The sequence below is a fragment of the Leiobunum rupestre genome, chromosome 9, assembly GCF_980474605.1.
Source record: "Leiobunum rupestre chromosome 9, qqLeiRupe1.1.hap1, whole genome shotgun sequence".
Classification (NCBI taxonomy): Eukaryota; Metazoa; Arthropoda; class Arachnida; order Opiliones; family Sclerosomatidae; genus Leiobunum; species Leiobunum rupestre.
Genome location: NC_143392.1, coordinates 30124134 through 30141851, shown reverse-complemented (window position 1 = coordinate 30141851; position 17718 = coordinate 30124134).

The window sequence follows — 17718 nt, the reverse complement described above, 5'->3', positions numbered from 1 at the left end:
TGTTTAGGTGAGAGACTGTGAGTTCGAGACATCTTTACCACTACGATTTCGCGAAACAACTAACCAATCTTTGCCCTCGTTGATTGATTTTATTCCGTAATATACGTAACTTGACGCTCTTGGTTAATGACAAATCGGTTTTCGTATTCTCCAATAATAATTATGTTTTGAATATTAGTTAAGGGGGAAGAAAACTTCATTACCATCCGTAAACTACCATTTCGTTGAATTGAGAGGTTGTTAGAGTTTGCCGAGGAATCGTAAGTTAAATCAAACGCGAATAATGTATTACCGTTTTTATAATTTTCGTAATCAATACAATTACCAGAGTTATTTCCGATTAAATCCATTGCCGAGAATAGTGAATAATACGACCTAGTGTAAAGGTTTTTATTAAAATCTGGAGTTAGAGCAGTTTCTGGTATATTCTGGTCGTCTAATGAAAGTTGTAAGAACGAGAGATTATTATGGTTAAATTGAAAGGGATTTTCTCTACTAGATCCATTGTAAGCTGAATTGTTTACCATTCCGATTATTACACGATTTGGAATTTTACCTAAAAAAATATTTGACTTCACGAAATCGCTCGCGCCTGCTGAAATTGTCAGAGTTTTAACAACAGTTTGTGTTAGATCGTACAAAGCCCTCTGTTTGTGCAATATCGCATTATGTGCCAGCTGGAGATCTGGATTTACGAGAATATGTTTAGCAGTAAGAACCGCTTCTTCGATAATCAATCTATATTTGATATTAACATCTTCTTGTGAAATAATTATAAATTCCTCGGAATTTTTCAAGAGTCGAATTCTTAAATTCACTTTGTTTAAAAGAAATTTGTCTATTTTACAAGAGTCTACATGAAGTCTTCCCATATATTCACAAAGTTTCGATCCAGCAATATCTTTACTTCTTTTTAAAATTCCATTGTTTTTTTTATCTTTATGAACATCGTTAAACGCTAGCGTTGGGTCGCAAAACCCGTCTTCGTAATAGCCCTCGGCGGTTTTGTAAGATTGTTTGGCGCCTTTATCAAAATTTAAAACTGTTGCTAAATATGCTAAATATGGGTAGCAGTTGTTGCTAGATTGTACTAAAGTCTCATTCATAAACACGTCTATTTGGCTAAAAATAGAATGCAATGGAAGATTACATAATGATACTTTTTTTTCGGCTGCTGGAATATCTGTTAAAACACCGTTTTGTTCTTTTTTAACCCGAATTCGAATTTTAAGCATCAAGTTTGACATGTCAATATAATAATCCCCCCCGGGGATAGAAAAATCAATCTGTGTAGCATTAGATAAGGGAGCTATAGGGAAATAGTCTACAAATTTATTCCCCTCAATATTACCATTAATCAGGGGTTCGTTAAAAAGTTCTAACTCTGAACACATAGATTCAAATTGAGGCATAATGCTTTAGTCAAGAAAATCGGTTTTTGTTCTCTTGCGTTTTCTTTGCTTATTGCGTAATTTTGATTTGCGCTTCTTTACTCTTCGAGCTCCAGAGCCTTTCTGTGTATTTAATATGGTATCACCGAGACTATTTAAAAGATTTGTTCCAGCAATTTTACTATTTTTTTTTAACGACTCCTTAAAATTTTGACAAGCAACAACATCGTCCATTATCCTTTTCCCCATAACCAACCCTTGAATACCGAGTGATTTAGCTACGGGTCGAAAAAGAGGTGTTACGAATCTTGCTAAACTTTTAAAAATTGACCCAAATCCACGTCCAGTCTGATATTGGCTTCCTCGAAAGATGTTATATCCGCGTCCTGTTTGAACATAATGATGATAATATCTTTCCATGATGAGCTTGTTTTAAGTGTACTTTAGACTAAGCATCCAGTCTTTTAAATATTAATTTAATAATAGTCTTGCCTGTTTTATATGGCAGGAGTTCACCGTAATCCGACCTTAAAGAAATTTCTATAGTCTGTATTTGATCGTAGAGAACTGGAAAATGGTCTAAAAAATGAAATCTTTCAACCTGTGCTCGATTTTTATTTTCGTTTAATTTGATAATTCTCAGCAGGGGGGTATTAGTGTGTCCTGTTATTATAGGTTGTATAATATTTGTATAGACATAAATTCCGGATATTCCGTGGTTGAGATCTGCGGGGTACATACCTATTTCGTTAAAAAGAGGCCTTTCAATTTGATTGTTTGAAAAACCTAACATTCGCCCGAGTTTGGGGTTATCTATTGGAAAGGTTAAAAAACTGTTTCCACCCAAACCTTTAACTGAAACTGTCGAATCTGAATTAAAATTAAACTCGAATTTAGCCCAACTCTGATGTGGCAATGATTGTTTCATTGCTAATAAAATATCATCAATAGTGTGGTACACACCAGTTGGAATTCGACAATGGAATTTGTCTACAATATTTAGTTTATTATTTTTACCATGTTCGTAATTGTGGAAATCAATATCACGTTTTTGTCGTCGACTATTCTCAACTCTGTTTAAATCGTTTCGAAAAATTATAAAATTAGCCGTATTATCTAATTCTAATCTAATTTGAAGAGGGTCTAATGGTTTGCTTTTATAAACTGAGGATATATAATCTACTTTGTACTCAATTTGTAAGAGGTCTGCTAGAGGACCGAATATTTTAATTTCCAGCCCACTCATTAACTCAATTTGAAAATAATAATTTCCATTTTCTTTGAAAATAAAAAATCCAGCCTTAAGTGAGATATGCGAATCAAAATATTTTTGAAGTTCATTCAAAATTTTGAAATGAACAGATAACGGTTTAAAATTCCCGCTTAAATCTTTATCAGCCTCGTAATAGTTTCGTTCAAACGTATAACTGTCATTTTCCCAGTTAGGGTGTTCGATTGGAATATTTTTATTGTACCTAAAATCTATAACAGATTCCTCATCTGACATAAATTTTTCCTCATAAACTTTTAAAGGATTTTGACTGCTAATTACACCATTTTGAAATTCTGGCGCGTTTATATTAAAAATATTTGCTAATCTCCCAGTGAAGGCAATTTGTAGATCTTTAGGGAATGAAATTCTTAAGTAATGACCTCGATTTATTTCTTCTATTGCGTAACTAATTTCGTACCGATTCAAAGGGGGGAAGTTAGTCGCCTGTTGAATCTCGTTTTTTAATTGCCTATGCAAAGATAATGGGATAATATTTCCAAAATCATCTCTCTGACCTTCAAATAAAAAAGGTTGTATGATTGATACGGAATAGAAAGCCCAATCTTCCTGCTCAAATTGCGGTATTTTTGTAGTCTCAATACGTATGTCGATAAAATTAGTACGAGAATTAAAAGTAATATTATTTAAATTATTTAACGGTCCAAATTTTTGAATACCCGTAAAATAAGTGTCTGGTGGCATTTTAAAAAGATCTGCTAATGGTTTTTGAAATTTAATTTCCATTCCTACCGGTATTTCTAAATTAAAATATAAATTATCTTCATCATCGGAAGATATTGCGGTTTTTAATCCATCAAACTGTCTTGGTTTACATCGTTCTAATAAATCACGTATAATTAAGTGTAATGTGAACGGTTGAATTTCATTATTATATTGTCTTTCTCCCTCATATCTGCCCGCTTCAAAAACAATCGCGTAATTATTCCATTGTATTTGTTTAATAACAGGCTGAGATGGTGGATTAATGGGTATTGGGAGAGAACTTGGTAGATTATTTTCTTCGGAAGGATTTAAAACTTTTGGTTGGTTGACGTCTTCATTAATATTTAGAATTAAAGGTTCTGTTGGTAAAATGTTGTTTATATTTTCTTCTGGTTTCAAATTTGGCTTTTCTTCTAAATTTGTTTTTGGTTCAAGTTTTGGTTTTTCCTCTTGTTTCACTTCTGGTTTTAGTTTCGGTTTCTTGTTAATTTTCTGTTTTTTTCTCCTGGGTTGTGATTGTATTTCTTCCACGGGAATTTGTCGTGGTAAATATTTTTGTTGATATTTATTCACAACTAACGCTTTTTTAATTCGTACTTCGATAAAATTTGTTGCGTAAGTTAAAGAAATAGTTTTAGCGTGATTCGAGAGAGGATAATTAGAAAGATAATCACTGTCGACAAAATCATTTTCTCGAAATTCCAGAACAGATGCTAGGGGCGATGCTTGAGGTATTCTTACTTGCACATCTTTTTGTAACTGTATTTTTAATTTTGAACTGTCTTCGTTTTCGTCAACTTTTACCGTATTCATATGTATTTTTCCTTTAAGTGTTTGATTGGCCTCAATAGTTTTAGCAAACTCGTTGAGTATATTATTTTGAAGAGATGTTGGAATATTATTCTTATTTCGATCTAGATCACCCTCGTAACGTTTGGGTGGAATTTCAATTTTAATATAATCCCATTGATTTTCTTCGGGTGAAATAACATCTGACACGTGCCCTACTTGGAAATGCGAATACTCATTTGTTATATTCGAATAAGTTTCAGGAAGAATTATTTCTGCTAATGCGCAAGACCATTTTTCATTGTTAAAATTTAAAGGTTTTGATAATTGTACTTTAAAGCTAGAAGGTGTATTTTCCGGGTAAATATCGGGTGATGCGTTCGAAGGTAGAAATACTACGAAACTTGACATCTTTATAATGACAGTTTCAGTTGGGCGACATCTCGTTTTATACTAATAAAAGATTTAGCGTGATAGATCGAAAGGATTGGGATTTGAACTTGAGACTGTTTGAATAACGTCCTGCAACGCTACCGATCTACCACGCTAAACCTTAACATGAAAGAGTTAAAATATCTATTTTTACGTAGGAAAAATAATCACAATATATTAGAAAATCAGCTTTATTCACATATTTTCAATCATTTGACAAGTTTGTTCAAGATTTTCCAAAACCTCAATGGGTGTTTCAACTTGATTAAGAGTTAAAATTTGATTATTTTTACAATATTCTTGAAAAAAATAATAGCTTCCATCTGCTCATCAGATGGCATGACAAAGTCCGGTGGAAATACAACATTTGATTTCATTGTTGAATTTAAAGTTTCTTCACTCTTAATACCAGTTGTCTTTTTTTTACGATGAATTTTCTTTGGAGTTCCAGTACCATTAACAAACTCGTTTAACCATTCTTGATGTTTTACGTTAAACTCGTTCAAATAATCAATAATTTGATCGTCTAATATTTCTTCTTTGGTTGTATATTCTGGTTTCTTTGAATGAAGACAATCGCAAACATCAATACGAATTTGATTTTTATAACTACTCGATAAGTGATCCATTAAGTGTTGTTTAAAAATTGTCTTGTCAAGACATTGTTCTTGACAAATCCAGCATTTAACACTAAAGTTTAAATTATCAAAGAAATTAAAAGCGTGTTTGCGACATGGCTCATTATAATAACAAGGATTATCGTTAGGCGATTTGCATTTAATTTCTGGTTTCCCCATAAATAACTTCATTTTTTTAACCTTTAAAGAGCTCGATTTTTGAGACGTCTTACGCTTACACATATCCTTTGACTTTTAAATGTAAAAACAAATATTTTTTATAGAAATAGTTATTATCGCAAGTTTAGACGTTTAAAGTATTTTGGGTGGGGCCAAAACCGCCAAGGGTATAAAGCGAAGGTCGCGAATTCGTTTCCCCATCTCGCAAATAACTAATTAGCATTTTAAACGGCGAAAAAACGAAAAAAACGAAAAAACGATATCAAAAGTAAATAAGTGAAAGTATTTGGTGGGGTCACATATTACCGCCGATATCTCGGGCCGACCTTGTCCGATCGTGACCAAACTTGTTGGGAGTATAGACCGAGGCTTAGTAGTTGTGGACAGATGTCAGACGTCTAGGTCAAAGATCATCTTCAAGGTGAAATTTGAGATTTAAATTAAAATATTTTTTTCAATTTTTCCAAGGACAAAAATTTTTTTGTTTTTGAAAATATTTTGGGGGGGTGGGGGGTTGGTGGCCATCTTGGCGGCCATCTTGGAAAAAAGCGTTCATATTTAGTTACTCTCTACTTACCAGATCCATAGGATTTAGTGATGTAGAGAAGGAAGACGTTGTTTACATGTTAAGTGACCATTTGGTGTTCTTGCACTTATTGACAGAGAGACTTGAGATTGCGATATTACAATGGTAAAAAAGAATGAAAAATAGTTTCGAGGTCACGAAGGGAGCTGAATTGCTATGTGAGATTATTGAGTTGACAGTGAATTTGGATTCCAAATCTGTTAGGCAAGAGTTAGAGATTGCGGCAGATAACATGAGGGCCTTTTGATAATGATATAGGAAACATAGATCTGATTCTATCTGCAATTGTTTAATAGAGTGTGTATATGGAAGCAGTGTATTTTGTAATGTTTTAAAATTATGTTGTTTAAGAAAGAGGACAGTCTTTCAGGGGTATATTCCCATTCGATCGAAATCCCATTCGACCGAATTCAATATGTTTCCGAAATATAGCCCAAAAGGCGGATTCGGTTCATTGGGACCTTTTGTTTTGTTTTTTACTTCTGCCCCGAGATGTAGCAGGGTACGCAAAAAACGTTATACCTAAACAAAATTGCTACAGGGGTACTAACGGTAAGGTTAGGTTAGGTTAGGTTAGGTTAGGTTAGTCTCTCACTTCCCTAGGGTGGCGCGCTTTTATAAATATATTTATGCTTTGAACTTTTTATTTATATCAAGAATACAATAATTCGAACAATTTCATTTTTTAATGTGAATGGTTAAGTTTGTAGCAATTGCGTCGAGTAAGGCTAACGCGACTTCTTCATTCGAACCCTCCTTTGTGAGCTATTTTCTCCATTTCAGCAAACTGGCTCCAATAAGACTATCAACACTTATTTATATAAGAAGTAAACCTATTTAAAAAACGTCTCATAAAAACGAAATTTGATGTACTATAAAAAAATAATATAAACGTGCAAAATTGGGCTGTAAACCGCACAATTGGGGTATTTTCGATCGATTGGGACTCAATGTTAAATCGTTTTCGAACGAATGGGATTTCGGTCGAATGGGACCAAAGCCTTTCAAGAGGACCCAATTTTCGCACTGTTTACAAGTAATCCAGTCAATTGTGAAGTCAACTTCATCGGGGTGTTTTTATTTGGCAGAGGTTTTATCTGTTGCAGAGGCAGTTTCTTCAGATTATATATGTTTAGAATTGGCACGTGGACGACCCACTGTGTAGAGGAGAGGCAAGGCTTTACGCAGGAAAGAAATATTTTCAATCTAAAAGCGGGTAAATATTATATAATGGGAATAGCTTTGTGCAGAACATGGCATTGGATATAAAGCAAAACTAATTTGAAAACGTAAAACATGGCGAGGATAATAGTGAGACAAGCCCTGTTCTAAGGCAATAAATTATGAAAATATTTAAACTTTAACATATTTGAAATCATGTTTTATGCATTATTTCTTAATTATTATTAACCCATTATTAAAAGTTATGTCTAAATTAATTTGGATTTCCCGTAAAAATTAATAAAAATTGAGAAAATCGTGGCGGAAAACTGCTGATTTAATAATTTAAATTTAGAAAGTACTAGTAGCGCCTCTAGAGGTAGTTCGCGGCTAACTAAAATGTCAGAGAAAATTCCTGGTATAAAAAGCACGCCGGCCTTTATCCAATTCGGAGGCACTGATTTGATGTAGTAATTTGTCGGGGTAAGAGCTATTTGAAAATATTGAAAATTGCACAGTCAGATTGAATACTAGAGAAACAATGTTTTCCTGTACATGTTTACTGTACAATTAGAAAACACAAACCTTTTACAAAAGATTTTCATAGGATACCCAGTGCATTTTTTTAGAGATATTAGCTTTAATACCAGGCTTCACCCGGGGTGTTAGTTTTAATAAATTAGATGGGTTTTGTACGTAAGAAAGATAAACGCTGTAGCAAAACGCAACACGTGTAGCAAAAAGTCCTGAACTACTTAAAAATCCCAAGTTAACCTCTCCTTCTACGAAGTCCCTTTCTTTCACACTAACTCCCCTTCTACGAATTTCACACTAACCCGTTAAAAACGTTTAAAGGTCGGGACGGGCGCAAGGAAGTCAAGAGTGGAAAACCAACCGGGCGACGTTTTAAAACAAATAACGGCGCGACGACGTGGCATTCAAAAAAATAGATATTAGTATAGATAAGGGAAGTAAAGAGGTGCAAGTTGGAACCAGCGGGGAGTCTAGCATCCACTCTTTGAGTATCCGTAATGGAGGATGAGGCTGAAAGGGGGAAAACCAAACATGGACGCGCCCGGGAAAATACCGCCGAGACCAGCCGAAATAATAGATAACGGAAGCAAAGAGGTGAAAGTCCAAATTCGAGTAAAATAAAATTTAATTAGATTAATAACCATGCCTGGTATTTGGAATTAGGTGCGTTTAGTATGGAAATCAGACCCTGAACATTAAATTAAATTTCAAAGCTCTAGAGCTAACCGTATTCGAGTTTTTAGGAACATGACATACAAATAAATAAATAAAAGAACAAACTTTAAGACTTATATTTATAGATTTAAAATTTATAAAACTACAGAAAATAAAGTTGATGAAATTTTATTACAAATTAATGAATCAAAAATAGTGATTGTCAAATTGAATGATTTGGGTTTTTTGTTTCGTTTTTTTTTATAGTTTGATTTAACTTAATCCTTTATCTTTCTAAGAGGACCCTCCTATTCCATTAACATCCGTAATAAAATCACCTTAAACATCAGTAGTGGACTCGTCTATTCCTTTATCATTAGTAGCTGACCCATCTATTCCTTTATCATTAGTAGCTGACCCGTCTATTCCTTTATCATTGATCTGTAGTTGACTCGTCAATTTTTTGAACAAATGAGACAAGACTAAACAAATTGCACATATAAAAATTGTATTTAAAAATATAATAAAAAGATATAATTTAAATTATCTTGATCAATAAGAGTAATTAAAATAAGTCGATAACTTTGTTAACAACCGTAAATATTTTTCAATTGTTGAAAGAACACGTTTAGTGAAGAAAATAATTCTTATTTCCAATGATTGTGTAAAAGCGGTAGGATAGTGGCTACCAGAAAATAAACCTTAGAACAGTTGACAAAATCCTGAGTCTACCAACAACACGAGCGAGAAAAATCCTGTTTCAAATAACAGCCTCTGCGGGGCGCTGGGAGTAAATTTAATTTTAGATAACTTAACGATAATATTACGTTAAATTAAATTCATTAGTTTCTAATCAATCAAGTTCAGCTTAGGCATACCATTTTCGGAAAGAATTAGGAATACGTTATTTGTATGTCGCGTCATTAACTTAGGCATGTCTTTTTTCGGGAAGAATTAGTAAATCATTATTTGGGTGTCACGTCATTAACTTAGGCGTCTTTTTCGGGAAGAATTAGGAATAGAGCTCTGATACTGAACTTAAGCCCCGCCTACGTTTCCTATACAACCAATTTAGCAGACTTTTTAAATCTTTGGTGGGCACGCATGCAGGAAGATATGTTACTGAAATTATACTAGTCATAGTGTTTTGGGTTTAAAACCTTTTTTATACTTCTTTTTCAATATTTAATGATGAGTGATTACTTTAAAAAACTGTGCGTGACGGACGTCGATGCCGGAAAACAATATTCTAATAAAATCAGCTTGATAGAAGGAAATTATCCTTATTTAATTACGGCTAATGAAAGCTTAACGGACCTCAGACTGTGGCTCCCTGTCACATATTTAGATTTATTTTCGTATTTAATATTAAGTAAAAGTGCCTACACATTAGATCAACTGCGAGCTTATAAAAGTTTAGAAGCTTACAATTTCTACGTTTAAGGTTTTGTCAGATAAATTGTAGCAAAACAATACATTGACAACTTCCTTTTTATAGGCAAAGTAAGCAATTTAATTTTCCTAGTGTATAGAATTTTTACTTATTAATTATACATTCACAAAGTTTTAATGAAAAGGCAACTCAACCTTGGGTTATTTCAAGTAACTGAGGAGATATTTTGGCAGCCCATTGCACATGTGTGGCTGGTTTGGGTGAAGTATGTTCCCATGTTGGTGCCTCCTCATTCTTTATTGAATACGCTGTAAGGCAAAGAGAAGAGCCTCGTTCATGTCCAGAACTACTGGACCAGTGGCCAGCGCCAGCTGATAAAGAAGTTATAATTGCCGAAATTGCTCGTATCGATTTCACATAAGGAAAAAGAAAGTGTGCAGCGGATCAAAAATCCAAAGTTGAAAATAAAAAGAAACGTGACATTCCTGTCCCAACAGGAATTGAAAAAGTACAGATTTACGAACAATTTAATGCACTTTCTCAGAAAATGAAGCCTGTTTTTTTAGCATCAATCCCTCAGTATTCAAAATGAAATTCATTAAAAGTCCTGTGCTCTGATCAATATCTTGAACTATCATACGATTCATTATTAGAAGTCACCAAAAAAATAAATATAACAATTTCTCAAGAAGAAGGTTTTAAAATTGAAAGTAATACGAGAGAGCAGGCAAAATCTAAGTACTGGTTCGAAGTTAGGGCTGGGAGAATAACTGCCTCAAGATTTAAAGATGTTTGTTTTACTCGATCTGCAATATCAAGTCCTAGTTTAATAAAAGCGATCTGTTACCCAGATACTGCTAAATTTAACAATGAAGCAACGGAGTGGGGTTGTAAACACGATAAAGATGCGATACGAGCTTATGAAATCCAGTTAAAATCTGAACATGTCAATTTAAAAGTTACAGATGTGGGACTAATTATAAATCCAAAGTATCCACACCTAGGGGCTTCTCCCGATGCCTTAGTCACTTGTGATTGCTGCGGCAAAGGATGTGTGGAAGTCAAATCTCCTTTTTGTGTGAAAGGAGGTACAGTTGAAGATTTGGCGTCAAAACAAAATTGTTTATTGATAATGGATAAGAAACAAGTATTTTTATCAATGTTAAGCCCAAATTCGTATTTGCGATAAAGCGTTTTGTGATTTTGTCGTGTGGGCTGAAAAATGTGATATTTTTATAGAACGCATAGTACCTGATGTTGGGTTTTGGAAAAATTATTTAGAAAAGGCCACTTTATTCTTCCAAAATGAAATTTTACCTGAACTTGTAGGCAAATATTTTACAAAAGATAAGAACCAAGTCAAGGAGGTTCAAACAAACCCAAAAGAATTGAACACCGAAACAGTTCAATGTACAGAAGATGAGCTATGATGAACAAATGATATATTGCGAAAAGGAAGATTGTGCCATGGGTTGGTATCATACCAAATGTGTTAAGTTAAAAAAGATTCCTAAAGGTAAAAGGATATGTAAAAAAATGTAGTTGAAGTTCTTTTTTATTTTGTGATATTAAAAATATGTTCCTGTTTCAAAATAATAGTAAATGTTCTTATATTGAAATAAAAGTTAAATGTTCTTATATTGAAATAAAAGTTAAATGTTCTTATATTGAAATAAAAGTTAAATGTTCTTATATTGAAATAAAAGTTAAATGTTCTTATATTGAAATAAATGATTTTATTAAACAGTTTTGTATATATATTATTCCGTTATTATAGGTGGACATGTATTGAAAAGGGCACAACAAACTTTAGCAATTTTGTCTATTGGCGCTTCTTGATATTAGTCAAAATTTATTAACATTTCAATAGGTAACGGGCCTTCAATTATTGTGTATTTTTGTCGCACGCAACCCATAACACGCTCAACATGAATACGTAGGCTGGTTATTTTGCGCGTGTCTTCAATTTCGTAGGGGGACAGCTGCTTTTTTCCCTTTTTAAATGCAGGTAAATTAACTTCTGCACAGTGAAATCCTACTGAATTTGATATATTAAACCCTCTATCTGCAAGTATTAAATCACCCGGTAGAAGGTTTTTCCATAACCCACAATTTTCAGTCAAATGTTTGTCTGATACCCTCCCTCCCAGTGGTGGGAGAAATCGCACATAAATCGACGAAAAGCGTGCACCTCACTTCAAAAGCCAAGAATTCCCTTCGCCCAACTTAAATGTTTCTTTTTAAAAACCAGCTTCAACAATAGTTTGCTTTATCACGTAATCTAAGTTTAACCCCGTTTCATGAAAAGCCCTTTGCTTTGATTAACAAAGGGACTATAACGCAATTGAAGCTGTACTTCGGGAGAAAAAGCGATCGTGACGCGTATGAGGTAGCATTAGCGATATAAAGCGATTCTTCAATAAATTAAATCTTCATCGAGTGTAGAAGTGATCGCGACGCGAAGGAGATACTGCTTCGTGATGGAAAGCGCTTATTACATAGCTTAGTGCTCCTTTGGGGGTAGACGCGAACGCGACGTGAAGGAGGTAACGTTTCGTGATGGAAAGCGATTATTTCATATTTTAGATCTTCATTGAGTGTAGAAGACATCGCGACGCAAAAAGGTAGCGTTTCGTGATGGAAAGTGTTTATTTTATATTTTAGGTCTACATTTAAGAAAGAAGTTATCAGAACGCGTAGGAGGTAGCGCTTCGCAATGAAAAGCTATTACGTAGTTTAGATCTACGAGGGAAGAAGCGATTGCCATGCGAAATGGGATTCGATAAGCCTTTTTCCAACTTTTTATAATGCTTCGCCTGAATAATGCTCAGTTTGAAGCATTTGTTGGTTAGAGAGTTTGTTCTTCTTAGATGTTTGTATGTTTGTCCCATTAATAACTTTTATACTCCGCTAGGTAGCGTGTCGAATTTTGCCCGCGTGCTCATCAGCTTCCTTTTTCTAGCTCAATGGCACTATTATGACAGCGCTGTGGCCTTCTGTGCCCAGGCTGCAATTTATTTTTTACTGTTACAACGTCCACAATTTCCATTACACGAGACTCTCCCCGGGCGAAGCCGGGTAAAAAAGCCTAGTAATTCATATTTAATGAAATATTTGTTAAAAACATTATATGAATAGAGATATTCGGTAATAACATAAGTATATAATAAAGAACCCTCCTAGTTAGAATCCACCCATATACTAATGTTATCGGCGATTTCCCCCAAGTGGTCGATTGCGCCATCTGATAGCGGGGAAACGAAATACTGGGTGTACCGTTAAAACTCTCAAAACTCGTTCAGCCTAAAAGGCGATTTAGCGCTTTAATATATCAGTTTAAAACTTCTAGAATTACCATCATAGACTTTTTGTCAAATTTTTAACTGAAAGCATAAGGAATACACGACTCATTTCAGGGTAAATAAAGAAAGCGTAGTGAATGTCGGTTGTTAGTGTTGTTTCAATTACAAACTAGCTTGTAGTTTTTTTTAAATTATTAGATTTTATGGTCCGTCCCTTAACCATTACACCCCAAAATTTAACGATTCTATATTATAATACGTGTCTTATTTAAACCAATAATTGTTGAAGAGCTATTTGACACATCCCCAAAAGGCAGTTTTGAGCCTCGACCACCTACTACGTGGACATGATTATTTTAATTTTAACTGTACGCCGCCCGCTGACTGTTTTGGAGACGGTTCACGAAACCAGAAGCGATTTTTCTTCTTCTTCCATCAAAGTAGACCTAAAATATTCAACAGTCGCTATCCATCGAAATCGCTTCTTCCTTCGCGTCGCGTTCGCTTCTGCTTCCGAAGGGAAGCTAAGCTATGTAATAATTGCTTTTCATCGCGAAGCGGTATCTCCTTCGTCTTACGATAGCATTTACAGTCAACAAAGACCTCAGATATACAGTATTCGCTTTCCATCGCGAAGCGCTACGCGATAGTTTCTACACTCACTAAAGATCTAAAATATGCACAAATCGCTTTCCACCATGAAGCAGTATCTCCTTCGTCTCGCAATCGCTTCTTCCTTGGAAGTAGAGCCAACATGCTTTACAATCGCCTTTTGTCGCGAATCCATTCCTCCTTCGGCTTACGATCGCTTCTTCGTTCCAAGTCGACCTCCAATTGTTTAAAATCGCTTTCTTTTATAACCACAGAGCCCTGTCTCGCGATAAAGCATTCGACAATTGAAATAAGCAATTGTTTTCTACGTTAAACATTTTCTGATTAAATAATTATTTCGTTAGTTTCCTTAATCATGAACTGCAATCTTTAACGAAAAAGATTGCTTCACTAGGTGAAAATATTTAAAAAGGCGAAGAGGCGATAAGTCCCACCACTGCTCCCTCCCCATGCTTTTGATAGAAACGAAACTAAGCATAGAGGTGTTACCCCAATTAAAAATTTCACGGTATGGTGGTGCTCATATTGTGACCACAATTGCCCCCTAGCTAATAAATTTGATGGTTTCTCAGTAAAGACTTCAAAGCAGTCTATTATAATTGTTACCCTTTGAATCAAAACATTTAAAAATGATCGTGGCATAGTTTTATACAACTCGTCTCTAGCAGGCCAAATAACAAGATGTTCAAGACGCGCATAAAAAAACTGAATGAAATATTCGAGATGCCGTACGGTTTGAAACATTAAATCTAAAACCTAGGTCCACAAAGTCAAGGCTTAACCCTAATTTCATTACAAAATTTAAAATAATTTGCTCAAATTTCGTTAAAGTGGATTGATTTGTTATTGCTATAAATGGTTTCACAATGTTCAATATAATCATTAGCGTTTCAAAACAAGACAAACCAGTATAATATTTAACTTTCGCTTCTTTCTGAAAATTATCTTCCGAAATATCGGTGGCTTGGATTTTCTCGAGTTTTTTTTTTCAATTCAGTCTTCGCTTTTAAAATGTCCAGTTCCATTTTCGCAATGTCTTTCGCAAACAAATCCGTTTGACATGAAGCATCGAAAACTTTAGGTGAAACTTGAATACATTTTCGTTCGTATAAATTATAACGGCACAAAATGTGCTTTGCCATTATCACTTTCCGTGGAGTGCAACTAGAAGAATTTGCAACATTAGTGCCATCATTGAGTGGAGATTCTCCATGGAGTTCGTGTAAAAAACTAAAATCATTTTCAGGAATCTCTTCACTTGTAATATTCGTTGCAACACTTAAATGTTCATCTGGTTTTGTTTTAGATTCAATTACTTGAGCTCTTTTCATCAGTCTCTCTTTTCTAACTATGGTCTTAGGGTTGTTTTCCACACTTCCAGATTTACTGTAGCCCAAATATAAACTTGGAACCCAATACGGATTCCTCTTATCTTCTACTTGGCAGGAGCTCCTTTAATAAATAGGTATATTTGTGAAATTGATTTTAAAATCAAGTTTTAATTTAAACCTTACCTGTAAAAAAATGAAGAGAACATATCCTTAAGTTTTTAATTTTTTCTTTGGTGAGATCCTTTCTCCTTAATGCTTGTATCCACTTCTGTCTCCTTAATTTGGATAATTTTACTTTGCCTTGGTTTTTACTATTTTCATTTGAGGACGGGAAGCGAGAAAACGATCCTTTGTTACCGTCTCGATCACCCCGCATCGAGCAACCGTAAACCGCGAAAAAATTAACCATTTTAAATTAATTTTTAATTACTTTTATCACGAAATTATTAACAAAATAAGTAGAGTTAGTAAGCGTTTTCAAGCGCTGAATACACTGTCTTACTGTCGCCAAATCTTTGCTTGCCCTCCAAGGCTGATTTTTAAACTGAGAATATGACGTCATATACACGTGACTTAGTTAGACAACGCCTAGTGTCAGAGCTCTATAAGATATTTTTATGGCACTCATTAACTTAGGCGTGCCTTTATTCAGAAAGTATTAGGAATACGTTTATGGATGTCGCGTTATTAACTTAGGCATGTCTTTTTTCGGGAAGAATTTGGAATACATTATTTGGGTATCGCGTCTTTTTTCGAGAAGTATTAGGAATTTGTTATTTGGATGTCGCGTCATTAACTTAGGCATGCCTTTATTCGGGAAATATAAGAAATACATTATTTTGGTGTCGCGGTATTAACTTATTCACGTCTTTTTTCAGGAAGAATTAGGAATAAGATATTTTTGTGGCACGTCATTAAGTTAGGCATACCGTTTTTCGAGAAGTATTAGGAATACATTATTTGGGTGTTGCGTCTTTTTTCGGGAAGTATAAGGAATATGTTAGGGATGCAACGGTTCCACTTTTTTGGACTATCTCGGTTCCGGATCCGGTTTCTAAATTTTGCTTTATCGGTTCCGGTTTCGGTTCCGGTTCTCAAAATTTAGAACCGATCGGTTCCGGTTCCTAAACGGTAACTATACGGTTTCAGTGGGTTTAGTATTAATTAAATTTAAATACACAAGCAATTCAAATGAAGTTTAAGAGAAATAAAATCCACCACATTTATTTATTTAGAATATAAAATTTGTTTTTGATAAATTATATTTTAAAAATAGTAGCTTTCTCAGTGACGTAGCTATGGGTTCGGGGTCCTCCCGCGAAATGCTTTTGGGGTCCCCTAGAATCATTAAGGCTGCGTCGCGATTATCGCCATATAGAGTTAGCGCTAACATGTATCGCCTTCTACAATTAGATTTGACACGTACTTGCAAGTTAAATATACAAAACGCTTAAAAATGGCTTTAAGCCTTAAGTGAAACGATTTAGATAAATCACGGCAATCAGCGTTTGGAGCATTAAAAACAAAGGTTCCGGTAGAACTTGGAAGTCCGGAGTTCAGACTCCCAAGTCCGACCAGAAGCACGATCTTGATGACTTAATTTAAAATAATTAAAAACATTATAGCTACTATCCTCTCGTAGGGAACTCATGTAAGCGCGTTATTTGTTTATTCAATAAAGTAGGGTAAAAATGAAATCTTCTGTTGGAAAATTCCCACGGTTTCATCGTTTTAAGATGGAGGGGGGTGGTGATGTACTTTCAAGTTTTGGGGAGACATTGCCTTCCCTTCCGCTCCTCATTTCAGGGGTGTAGGAACGTTTTAGAAGTTGGAGGGAGCAAAGAGAAACGAAACGGGGGGGTCTAGGAGCTTAGAGTGAGTAATAGGTCGCGAATGTCATTAAGGCATTAACAGTAGCAACAGTTATCATACGAAGTGTATTTTAGTCTTTAGAGTCGTTTATGAATTTAAGATACACAAATCAACAATAATAAAATTAGAATGGTTTTGAATTTTTAAAGGAGTGTATAGCTCCACCGAAAACATGTGTTACTGTAAATTGGCGGGTAAAGACACAGTGGAGCTTCTATAAGCTTTATAAGTAGGAGTGTCCCCAATCATCAAGGGTTTTCAATGTACAGGTAGAAAAGGGGTCGGCACCGGAAGTCCCCGCTTCCTTCCCCTTCCGGCAGGTGGCGCGGGGGGTCGACATTTTCCTCCCCTCGGGGTCATTGACCCCCGCCGAGTGGCGCGTGTACTGCGCGCTGATTGGCGCGGGGTCCACGTGGTAACGCGCTAATTGGCTGACTCGAAATTATTCAAAATGGCGCTGATTGGCTGGTATTTTGGCGCGAAAAGGGGTCAGTACTCCTTTAAAGAAATTCCCAGGCTCGCATAGCTATACTCGGTCCCCGTTTTCCATTGTTAAGGTGGTGACAGGTTTTGATTGATTACGAGCAGCTGTTATTCGGCGTAGAAATAACTTAGCGACGCAAATACCTTTAGTGACAATACCGAGAGAATCGCAAACACCGATTAATTATGTCATTTTTCTCGAATTATTTCGTCAAATTTAGGTCGCGCATTCGCTGGAAAAATGGCCGGGTAGTGAACGATACTTTCGCATAGTCATGGTAGAAACCGGTTCATTCCGCTTTCGTTAAGTAATTAATCATTTTGACAAATTGAATACACCTATTAATATTCGTTAACTGTCACGCGATTATTTTGTTCCTCCCCC